General features: G+C 54.3%; 1 protein-coding gene across 4 annotated transcripts in view; it reads left to right on the forward strand.

The window, feature by feature from the left end:
- Positions 1–12,310, forward strand: part of PITPNM2 (phosphatidylinositol transfer protein membrane associated 2) — a 134,033-nt gene that overhangs the window by 1,233 nt on the left and 120,490 nt on the right. For 3 of the 4 annotated variants that reach the window (XM_035016883.1, XM_035016886.1, XM_035016887.1), the window contains exon 1: positions 1–31. The exons of the other annotated variant lie outside the window; for it this stretch is intronic. The gene's annotated coding sequence lies outside the window, so the exon portion shown is untranslated. The remainder of the gene's footprint in view (positions 32–12,310) is intronic. 4 annotated transcript variants of the gene reach the window in all.

Below are 12,310 nucleotides of genomic sequence, written 5' to 3' on the forward strand. Positions count from 1 at the left end.
AGAGGACGGAACCGCGGCCGCGCAGAGCGGGGTGAGTGTGTCCGCGGCGCGGCCGGAAGGCGGCGCGGCCGGGACCCTCCCCGGGCTGGCGGCGGGCCCCGGAGAGCCGGGCGCGGGGCGGCGACCCCGACCGGGCGGTGGCCCCGGAGGGCACCCCCCCGGCCCCCGCTGGCCCGCCCGCCCGGGAGGGAAGGAGGGAGGGAGGGGAAAGTGGGAGACCCGGCCCGGCCGCCCCGCGCGGGGAGGAGGGTGTGGCGCGCGCGGGGACCCCTGCCTCAGGAAGTCGCCCCGGAGCCCGGCCCCCGGGGACTCGCCGGCCCTCCGGAGTCGGGGGGGCCCCCAAAGGCTAATTTCCGACTTTCCGTCGGTTGCGGCCGGGGCGCGGAGGACTCCCCTCCCCCAGTGACAAGTGTCACCGCGGTCAAGGGGCAGGTGTGTGTGCAGCGCTGGGCCTGTCCGGTCCGGCCCGCGCTCTTGAGGGAAGGGCCAGGAGGGGGCCGGGAGGAAGTGGTGGGCACAGCCCTCTGTCCAGGCTTCCGCCGTTCCCCGCCTGCCCCTGGACATCCCTCCAGCCCTGGCAGGGGCTGGGTGGGTTGTCTGGGGCCTAAGCATGGGGTGTGGCCCTCCGAGAGGGGCCAGAACTTAGAAGAAGGTGCTCCAGGTGCCCCTCTGGCTGGAGGAAAATCTGGCCCATCTCCATCCCGAGAGTCTCCCTCTCCCGTTGTAACCTGAGGTACCAGCTCTCTTGGAGTGGCCCCCTCATCCTTTCTTATCAGGGGCAGAGCTGATGGCTGGTTGGGGGAGAGGGGACCACTTGCTCCTCCCCCCTAAGATGCAAATACCACCCCCCCAAGAAACCCCAAATCGACATTCTAAGTAAACAATGTGCTTGCTACGAAAATGTCATTTCAAGGCAAGTCCTCTAGCTCTGTCCCCTTTCAGCGGACCTGCTGCCCCTATATGGAAATTCTAGATTCCTCATCCTACACTCCCCTCCCTACCTCTGAAATAGGGGCTGGGGCAATTCTGCAAAGTCTCAGGCTTGCCCACCTCCCCCTCTCCAGAATCGGGAATCTTCAAAGGAGACCTCGTTTGAGCATCTTTCTTGGTCCACTACGGGCTCTCACCCCCGCCTGGGTGTCACTGGAGCTGCTGGATAGGGCCCTGTCCTTCCTCTGGACCTTAACTAGCACCCAGGCCCCCAGCGTGACTGTCTCTGCTCAGAAGTGTCACTGCACTTTAATATCTCTTGTGTGGCTCTTATCGCTGTCTGCCTTATTTTACAGTTACTTTTTGTGCCTGCCTGCCTTTTATCTCCCCTGCTGGCCTGTGAGCTCCTGGAGGAGAGGCGTGGAGTTTGAGTCATTCCCCAGTCCCCCGCCCTGGCTCAGCACCGTGCGCACAGTCCACGGCTAGATGGAGTCGAAGCCCCCTTCCCAGCTTGCCTCCAGGGCCCCAGCTCATCTGGCTCCTGGACTTTTGCAGTTAAATTATTTTTCTTCTCTTAAGAGTCTGTGGGTCCTGATCACAAGAGATTTCCCAGACCTCTCCCTTTGCGGAAGAAGCACAGTGGGTTCGGTAGGGCTGTTTTTCTTGTAGGGAGTGACTTGCCAAATGACTAGGACAGTGCATACTCTGCTGTTCTCTGGGTGGTGAGTGTGGAATGGCCCTTCTCTCTGGCCTCCCACAGCTCACTGTGTCGGGGAGGAAGTAGGCCAGAGAACTGGACTACCCCGGTCAAGGATCCAGGCCTGGCTGTCCTACAGTATCTGTGTGCGCCTAACTAAGACACTTGGTTTCTCTTGGTCTTGGTTGTTCCTTATGGAATCTGAAAGAAAATTCCTCTGCACTGTACAGAGCCCTCAGGATCTGGGCTCTGCCTCCTCTCCTCTCTCTTATCAACCATCTATTATCAGAACCCAGGCTTGTCCTCACAGGCCTTCCCAGGGAAAGTTGATCACCTTCACCTTTGTGTTATCCTGACCTGATGTACCATGTTGAATGGCAGTAATCTGTTTACAGGTGGCCCCCAACATCCCCACTTAGACTGAGCGTCTGGGGGAGTGGTGCTGGAATGCTTTTCTCTGTATTCCCACTGCCTGGCTTGTGGTAGGCTCTCAGGAAAACGTTGGGTGAATGGCGAAGGGTCAGCTCAGATGCCGCCAAGAGTCCTCACCCCAAGTTGACTTCTTGTACGTTCTCTCTTGGGGGATCCAACTTTCCTCCCTCTCTGAGGCCGATTTTAAAACCAAGCAGATGTTCTCCTAACCGTCCCATCCCGTTAAGTCTTTCCAACTTGGTCTCTGAGAAGAGCCAGTCATGGAGAATGTGCCCTTATATGTAAAGATTAGAAGAGGAATCTTCTGGTCCTTCAAGATCATTGCCTTGCTGCTTTTGAGAAAGATGCCATGGGCCGTGTGCTCTGCAATGGAAGGGCTCTAAGGATCTTATTCCTGAGGCTTTAGCGCTGGGCAGGAGCAGTGGTCAGAGTCTGCAGTCATGGGCTTGCTGGTCACTTATCACCCTTGCTTACATGAGATCAATCCCCTTGCAGACAGCCATTCTGAAACCAGCTTAACAGGATCCCCTGCCGCCAGACACAGATGCAGCTAAGCAGTCTTTGCATTGCTTCTCCATAGCTCGTTCTGTTGATGTTTATCCAGCTTCTACTGGGGACCCGGGGATGTTATTAAATAGAGCCATGGCCAATCCACGTCTGGTTTGCTCTAGAACTGTAACAGGGGGCAGTGCCCCCTCTGCTCAAGGCTTCCAACAGAGTGTTGCGTGAAAAATTTCTCTTCCAATTTAAGGCCAGGCAAACTTTGCTTCCCCTGCAGGAAACGAGGTTGCTACACTTTTGACCACGAGAAGGAAGGTGGGGAAGGAAAACATGCATTGTGTGCACAGGGCTGCCTCGTGCGCCCTATAAGTTAGGTAGCATTCTTCCCCCATTTTCTCAGAGAAAGAAATTGAAACACAAGGAGATCAACTGATTTGCCCAAAGGCTCTCTGGATTTTTACCCACTACTGCCTGATTCTCCCCTTGCCGCCCACACTACTGTCTTTCTGAGTGATTATGGTTACCTTTTCTTCTTGGCTTCCAGAATGCTTGGTGCACAATGCAGTATTCCATCTAGAACGGTATTCACTGAGCCTCATGGTCAGCATATTTATTCCTATTTCTTTTGTCTCTCTCTGTGTGTAAATCTATCTATATTTTTAAGATTTTATCTATTTTGTTCTAGGGAGAGAGAGAGAGAGCACATGCACAAGTGACGGGGCGGGGGGGACGTGTAGGAACAGAAGGAGAGGGAGACAATCTCAAGCATAGAGCCAGACGCGGGGCTCGATCTCACAACCCTGAGATCATGACCGGAGCTGAAACCAAGAGTCAGACACTTAACTGACTGAGCCACCCAGGCGCTCCTCTGTCTATATTCTTTGTAAGTCATCACAAAAGGCTTCTGGAAATCAGGACAGATAAGTGAGTTAAATACAATAAGTAAGGGGCGCTGGGTGGCTCAGTCGTTAAGCGTCTGCCTTCGGCTCAGGTCATGATCTCAGGGTCCTGGGATCGAGCCCCGCATCAGGCTCCCTGGTCGGCGGGAAGCCTGCTTCTCCCTCTCCCACTCCCCCTGCTTGTGTTCCTCTCTCACCGTGTCTCTCTCTGTCAAATAAATAAATAAAATCTTAAAAAAAAAAATACAATAAGTAACATTGCACAAAACTTAGGCCAGCTCATGGTGTGGTTGGGGAGAGGCACCCCACAGTTAACAGGTTGTGTGTGATAGGTCTCACCTAAATGGCAGGCACAGGGGCGCCCGGCTGGCTCAGTCGGTGTAGTATGCGACTCGATCTCGCGGTTGTAGGTTCGGGCATCACGTTGGGTGTAGAGATTACTTAAAATCTTTAAAAAAAAAAAAAAAGATATTTAAATGGCAGGCACAGTTCAGAGGAGGAGACGCCCTTTCTGGGTAAGTCAGTCAGGGCTGACTTCCTGGAAAAGGTGGGATTTGAACAGGCCTTGAAGAATGGGTGGAGTTTTGATGGCCGCAGCACCTGTAAAGGTGTGTGGGGTTTATAGGGTCTAATCACAAAGGGCCCCACCAGAAAAGTTCTGGTGTGAAGGGAGGGGATTGGTCTGGAGGGTAAAGTGGCGGGGGGGTGGGTGTCTGGTGATGCCTTTTCACATTGTCTCCAGCCCTGACCGAGTGCTTGAGAACACTGGAGCTGGGAGGGTTGCATCCTGGTAAAGACTAGAAGCTGAGGCCAGCGGAAGAGAAGCGACTTGCCCAAGACCCCTCTTTCAGCCTGGAACCCAGGTCCCTGATTATCAGTTCAGTGCTCGCTCTTGACACCAGCAAGGATCATGGCAGCAGCCTTGCACATTGGCCTGTTTCTCCCCTAAAAAGGGTATGAGGGTACCGACTCCCTCACCCCCAGCCCAGCAAGCACCATGACAAACCCAGGCTCAAGCTCTACGGCCAAAGACCTAGAGAGCGCCGTTGGAGAGGAGAGCTGGGATTTGCTGTCCTTACTCATATTAACAACTGCCCTTGCCAGAGGATGGCAAGAAAATTAACCAACAGGCAGGGTTCCGGTAACAGACACATCAAAAACCTAAGCAACAGCGTTGGGGAGGAGCATGGAAAAAGCAGTTTCCCATCCTCTCCTGGCTGAAGTCCCTCATCCTTCTCAAAGCTTTCCTGTTGTGGGAATGGGTCAGGAGTCGGGGTGCAGGGGAAAGGCAAAACAGCAGCGGGACTTAGGGGACCCGGAGGCGGATCCCGTCTCAGAGCCCCGTGATAGGCGGGGTGTGGATGTGTCCCCCCACAACTGGGGGTGAGCCCTGCAGAACAAAAGACCTCCAGTTACAGTATATGGTCCAGCACGTGTGCACACGGCCCCGGCTCCTTCATCCCAGTCCTTCTGTCCATAAAGTGCCGCCGACACCGCATTAGCGAGCACAGAACCACCGTCCTAGGGGTCGGACAGGGTTAGGTTCCCGCGAGCGCTGCTCGCACATTTGATCACCAATCAACACAGAACCCCGTTTTATGTTTCCGTTTCAAGATGCCTTGTTTAATAGATGCTGTCATTCATTAACATTGAACTCCACCAACAGCAGCTGTCACTCACACCTGAATGAAGCTTGTCTCACTCAGGTATTTCCTCTGTGAGGCACATCGCTGCTCAGAAACAAGGGAGCGTGCTTCGGCGTGAGGCCCAGGGCCACTTCCAAGGGCGAAATCACGGACAAAAAGGCACAAAAATGTGAAAAACATGGCACCACACTGATCCCAAAAAGGATGCTTGTTTTCGGTCTTGAGAGCTGAAAGCAAAAGGCAGAGCGTCTCCTTGTTCAACCTCAGCTGGGATCACACACGCTGGGGGACTCAGAATTTGTCGCTGCCCCGCACGTGTTGGCAAATGGCCACATAAGCCCCACGAGCATTACTTGTAGCGAGTAAGGAGTTCGTAAATACGGAATCCATGAATGATGAGGGCCAACTTGTATGGGCAAAGCACGTCCTCGATGGCCTGTTTCGACGGGTGCACCATGGCATTCCTCAGAGATAAGGACGGACTGTTGCCCGATTTTTACAGAAGAGGAGACGGGGTCAGAGAGGTATCCTAACCAGCTCCAGCTTGCAGAGGCCAAGACTTGCACCCACCCCCCGTTGGCCCCCGGCTTGGCTCTTCTTTCTCATCTGTGGCCGTACTTGCGGTCAGATCCTTTTCTCCTCATATCTCCCCCGGGACAGGGACCTCGCCGGCCATCAGTGTCATCGTGTCTGCCCCCATGGTGTCCCCAGCATCTAGCATGGGGCACCTCGACGGTGCTCAGTACATACATGGGGAATGGAGGCTGGGGCTGCGGATTCTGGGCTTTGCTGTCTCAGGTACCAGAGAAAGGAAGAGTACTCGGCATACGTCCCCTCCCTTGGCTCCCCTGTGCCCTCTTCCAGAAGGGCGCCCACCTCTCCTTTCCACAAGCCTGCTGGCCACACATACACACAAGGGAGGGTCAGCAAGCCCACGTAGGTCCCTCTAACTGCACTTTGCTGAGAGGAGCCGAGGGTAGTCCTTCACCCAAACGAATGATCCACTTAAGGAGGTGTTTCAGGCCAGTGTGGGGCTGCCTATGGCCTCAAATCCTGGCCTTCTCACTCCTGGGAACCTTTCCAAAAACGTTTGCCCCGGTGCCCTGTTAAGAGCTGGAACGTAGGTAATACAGATGATTGCTCGTTCTTCTCTCTGAGGCTGTCTTCCCTTGCAGAGCTGGTTCCTGGCGATGGACAGAATTTTCTCTTTCGGCAGCCGGGGGGCTCTCCTCCTAGGCCTCCATAGGGTCTGGCTGACTCATCAACGGTGCTGTGGAGCAGGGTGCTGGCTCTTTCCCCCACTGCCGGCCTGCCAGGACTGAGTCAGGCTCTGCAGCCTGCTGGGCTCACCTGGCCTCGTTCCATCAAAGAATCCAGCCCCCGCTGGGGGGCTCACGGGGCAGCGGGGTGCTGTGTAAGGCCAGGGGAGAGAGGAGGGTCAGTGCTCTGGGTGCTCCCAGCTCTCCCCCCCCCCCCCCGCCCCGCGCTGTCTCTGCAGCCCTTTGAAAAGCTATCTCGAAGGGGGTGTGGGGGTGGGAGTGTGTCAGGACAGAAATAAGGAGACCATTCCCATTTTCAGTGGAGAACAGCTTCCGTGGGCACAAGGTTGGCCAAGAGGTGGGGTTTCCCGGCAGGTCTGAGAGCTCGGTTAAGGGCAGGTTAGCGATAGCGTGCCCCTCCCCTCCTCTGTCCTACTGGAGGGCTTTAATTGCTTTGCTTTTCTTGGCACTTTGTAAGAGTTGACTTTTCACTTGTGTTTTCATGAGAGGGGGAAAAAAAAAACCAAACATTTTCTGCAATTACAATTTTTCCCTCTTGGGTGATCACAATGGAAAAAAGCATTTAAGGCCTTTGGAAACCACACATAAGTGAGGCTCACCGAGAGGGGTGGGGGGGACATTCTTCAGGGGACGGCCAGACATGGAAGCAATTCGGTCGCTCCCGTGTAGGGAAACAATCATTTCACATTTATTTTGGGTTTGCTTGTTGCAGCATATTTCAATTAGTTCGCCAGTGTTGTGCATCTGACAGGCCAAACGTTTATTGTGGTTGAACCATCTGGGAGGTGGGAGGCCTGCAGCCTTCCCCAATGGCAGTCGGTAACTACTAGTTTAAAGGAAATTTGTTTGATGTGTTCAAGAACCCAACACTAAAAACACCATTAATAACAAAAGCCTCAAGAGTTCCGAAAGCGGGCTCGCTTGTTTAGCCGTCAATTGGACATGCCTAACCCGAGACCTCATTTTTCCTCCGTGCGCGTGACATTTTCCAATACAGTGAAGCAGAGTTCTGAAGTGGCTTCTTTAACTGGTCCAGAGCACGATTTGCAAGAACCCAGTGCGGAAAGGAGCTCATTAATTTGTAGCTGGATGCCGCGCTGCCTGTGCCTTTCCTGCGGGGCGGAGCAGGGGAGGTGTTTAACAGATCCCTGCATTAGTATGCAGCTGAGCTCCCGTCCTGTACTGCGATAGAGAACGCTGGTTTTATTTCAGTTCCAGCCTTCAGTGACTCACCGTAGCATCGTGCGTCCGCAGGAAGGACTGCTGACCAGCTCAGTCCATCCCGCTCTGCTTGGGCACCATGGTTTAGAGCACTCATTTTTCTTTCTACCCCTGTGATTTCCCCTGGCTAAAGGGCTCCTTCCTGAGGAATGTTCTGCCCGGCTTTCTGTCGGGGGTGGAAATAGGAATTCAGAATCTTACGGAACACGGAACAAGCTGGGCGAGCCAGAAGGAGCACTGGAAAAAACCAGGTCCAAGGGTTTGACCTTTCCAAGGGAGGAATGACTTTCCATTTCCCTGAAACCTTAAGATCCTGGGGCTGGGTGTGGAGCACAGTGGAGACTCAAGGACATGGTGGTGAATGGAGGCCGGCTCATAAATTCTGGGCCATCCGGTTCACTCGCGTTTGTCCTGGTGGCCTGGTCGCTGCAGGACTGGGGTTTGGAGGGTTTAGGCTAATAATGGCACATTGTCCCGTACCCAACGAGGTCGGCCCTTAATTTTGGACTTCTCCAGATCCTGAGATTCCTGCTCCAGGAGAACGCAGCAGCTCTTCCCTCTTGAAACTACAGGGGGATCCCTGGTCTGGCCCAGCCGCTCCTCAGGCTGAGGGACCTCGGCCTGTTTGCCTTGGAACCCCCGGGCACAGTGGCTGGTGCTGATTCAGGGCGGTGTTGGGAGAGGCAGTGACTAGAGGTCCAGAGGTGAAGGGCCATCTCTCGTTTATCCACCTTTTTATAATACCGTTCAGTACACAGAGTGCTTCCACCCTATGTGCTTTATTTGACCCACGTGAATGCTGCAGTGCCCATTTTACAGGTGAGGAAACAGAGGCTCGGAGGGGTCATGATTTGGCACCCAGTGCTTTCACCCGCCCTGTTTCACACATGGGGACACCATAGCTCAGAGAGGTCGTGATTTGAACCAACCACAGAGGAAGCTCCCTCTTGACCTAACGTGGCCCCGATTCCTCACATTTGTGTCCGTGTTCAGTCACGTCATTACACAGCCGTGCTGTGGTGTTACGTCCCGTCAGTATTTCCTGATCAGGTTCAGTCTCAACAGTGCCCGATACTTCTCAGTTTGGGTTTGTATGTGTTTTTCTTGCTGCTTTCCTTTTCTTTTTTTTCCTAGAGGGGAAAACAGAATTCCTTTTCTGTTCGTTCTGTAGCTTTTGCTTTTCAAAGAGGCCAAAGAGCTCCACAAACTTAGAGCAGAATCCCCGAGATGGTGTTGCATGCTCTGAGCTCGTGGCTGTCTGTGGACGTGATGCTGTGGCCGGATTCGGGCCCTGTTGTCCAGTCTGCCAGCTGTGCACCTGGGAGGCTCGTGATCAGAGCTTGTCCAGAAGGGGGAGGTCCCGCTCACCATCCACTCCGGGTTCTCATCTGGGGCTGGGTCCTCTTGGTCTGTGTCTGTCCCCTCCTCCTGCCTGACTTCCTTAGAGTCTCAGGCCTCCTGGGAGCAGGAGAGCTGAAGGCCTGTGGCCCTGGGCTGAGAGGAGCAGCTGGTGCAGGTGGGCCTATACCGGGGCCTCTGGCTCGGGTCAGGGTCCCTTCTGCAAGCATTATAGGGTTTGCTTTTCCCAGAGGGCCTAGAGGCATATGTCCAGAGTGGCGGATTTGGGTCCTTGGTCCAGACAGAGACGCATCCCTGGAGCGCCTCACGCTATGTAAGTCACCCCCTGGATGGTTGTCACCTTGGGACAGCTCCCAGGTCCAGGTGATGCAGCCACCGGTGGGGCTCTCAAGGCCAAGGGCTGAGTGATCCCTTCTTGGCTTCCTTGGAGTGCCTCGCCCAGTTGTGAACTTGGAAAGGGGGGTTGACAAAGTCTCTGAATGCAAGGAGATGTGGGGAAGGTGGCCTGGCCCACCTGCCTGCCCAGGTGGCTGCTTGCCTGATTGTTCCCGATTGCTGCTTGGAATAACCCAGAAGGATTCCCAGCCTCTGGCTGTGCTCAGGCCTGGACACAGAGGGAAAAGGGAGGTTCCAGCCTGTGTGGAACCCGCGAGCCGGGGAGGAGGCGGGAAGGGCCCCTCGATGTCCTTTTCCTTTCTTTGAATTGAAGTGAAATTCACAGAACATAAAATTAACCGTTTTGAAGTGGACAGTTCAGTATCATATAGTCCCTTCACAATGCCGTGCAAGGACCCCCTCTGTCTACTTCCAGAACATTCTCATCACCCCGGAAGGAAACACCCGTTAGCAGCGGCTCCCCACCCCCTCCCCCAACGCCTGGCCACCACTAATCTACTTTCCGTCTCTATGGATTTTCCTGCTCTGGGCGTCCCATAGAGAGGGAGTCGCACAATGTGTGACCTTTTACGTCCAGCGTCTTTCAAAGAAACATGATGTTTTCGAGGTTCATCCACGTTGAAGCAGGGGTCTGTGCCTCATTCCTTTTTGTGTGTGAGGTAATGTCCACACCACATTAGATTTACCATCTTAGCCAGTTTTGAGTGTCCAGTTCGGTGACGGTAAGCTCACTCACACAGTTGTGCAGCCCCCTCCCCCATCCGTCTCCGGAACATGCTCATCTTCCCCAAAGGGAGACTCCGTCCCCATGAAACACAAATGCCCTCTCCCCTGCCCCCAGCCCCCAGCGGCCACCCTTCCACCTTCCGTGTCTGTGAGTGGGACTCCTCTGGGCGCCTCGTGTACGTGGAATCACGGAGTGTTTGGCCTTTTGTAACTGGCTTACTTCACCGAACATAATGCCCTCAAGATTCATCCCTGTTGTGGGTTGTAAGTTGTGATAGAACTGCACTGTTTTTTAAATTTATTTATTTGAGAGAGAGAGACAGAGACAGAGCATGAGCAGGGGGGAGGAGGCAGAGGGAGAGGGAGAAGCTGGCTCCCCTCCAAGCAGAGAGCCCGATGCGGGACTCGATCCCAGGACCCTGAGATCATGACCTGAGCCGAAGGCAGGCGCTTAACCAACTGAGCCACCCAGGCGCCCCTACATTTGTTTGTTTGTTTGTTTGTTTATGGCCAAATCATAGTCCACTGTATGGACGGGCCATATTTTGCTTATCCACTCATCTGTCGATGGACACTTGGGTTGTTTCCGGGCCAGTGAGATGTTGACTCTGGATGGGGGCAGTGAAACACAGCCGGGCTCAGAGGGCCTGGGGGTCCGGAGGCAGGAGTTGTACCATTTCCGAGGGGCATGGCCTTTGACACTTGCTCCTTTCTGCACCTTGGTTTCTGTATCCATCCAACTGGGTAGAGATGCTCCCTTCCAGGGATGCCCCTGGGCTTGCAGCGACTGGACGTGCGTGTGGGAGGGTAGCTTGCACACTGAGCTGCCGTCTTCCTGCTCAGGGATGTGAGGCCTGGTGGTGCCTGGCCTTCCGCCCACCTGGGCTCCCCTGTGACTCCCCCTTGCTGGAAGTTTCTCTCCCTTGCAGAGGTTTCAGAGCCAGCCCCAGGAGAAGGTGGTGGCCGTGTGTCCTGCCTCCTGGTGGCCTCCAGAGCACTCGCTGATGCCTGCTGATAGCAGTAGGAGACACACGGCCTCCTGAAGCACCGTCCCCTGGGCCCCTCCTTCAGGGCTCCGGGAAATCAAAGCTGAAGGGATGACATCGGCAGCCTCCTGGGGTGGCTGAGTCAGAGCAGAAAGCCAGTCTGGAACTCACTAAGTCACACTTGCCTTCATTAGGCTAATTAACTTTCGATGTGAATTAGCTTTATGAGCTGATTTAGGAAATCCATTACCATCCGGGGCCAGCTTGGTGTGCAATGGTGCCTCGGAAGCTGTGCTGTACATTTCCTTCTCCGCCAATTAGGGGTGCTTAATTATTAACCTAGGGCTGGGTGGCTAATGAGGGCTTGCGTTCACCGTGCTTTATTTGAGAATTCTAAGGCTTTTTTTTTTTAATTTTATTTATTTATTCATGAGAGACAGAGAGAGAGAGAGAGAAGCAGAGGGAGAAGCAGGCTTCCCGCTGAGCAGGGAGCCCGATGCGGGACTCGATCCCAGGACTCTGGGACCATGACCTGAGCCGAAGGCAGACGCTTAACCGTCTGAGCCACCCAGGCGCCCTCTAAGGCTTTTAAAAATTAACCATAATATAGTTAAAATCGTCCTAGAAATCCTAAGTTGTGACCCATGTTGCAGCTGACTTGGAATGTAAACTAAGGCAGAGGGTTGATTTATGGATGGAGGGTGAGGGGGTGTTCCGTGTGTGTAAACTGCCGGCTAATGGCCAATGGGGGGCGTTCACTGGTTAGGTTCTCAGGCTAGCCTACCCACAGAATTACCACCTACCAGGTGCCCGGTGACTGAGTTCTCGAGGCATCTCTTCTGACAGCCCTCTGCCGTTAACCCATTGTACAGACGAGAACACAGGCCCAGAGAGGCAAAGTGGCTTCCCCGTGGACACGGAGCTAAGAGACTCAATGCCAGGCATTCTGGATCCAAAACTCTAGGCTCAACTGCCACTTTAGATGGTTTACCATACCATGGACCCACTTTGGAGTTAAGTATGCTTTTGGGAGCCCACCCGAGAATCTAAGCATTATGTAAACTTTCTTTCTTTTTTTTAAAGATTTTATTTATTTATTTGACAGAGAGAGACACAGCAAGAGAGGGAACACAAGCAGGGGGAGCGGGAGAGGGAGAAGCAGACTCCCTACCGAGCAGGGAGCCCGATGCGGGACTCGATCCCGGGACTCCAGGATCATGACCTGAGCCGAAGGCAG

The sequence above is a fragment of the Mirounga leonina genome, unplaced genomic scaffold (genome assembly GCF_011800145.1).
Source record: "Mirounga leonina isolate KUSES-001 unplaced genomic scaffold, KU_Mleo_1.0 Mir_171, whole genome shotgun sequence".
NCBI classification, from domain to species: Eukaryota; Metazoa; Chordata; class Mammalia; order Carnivora; family Phocidae; genus Mirounga; species Mirounga leonina.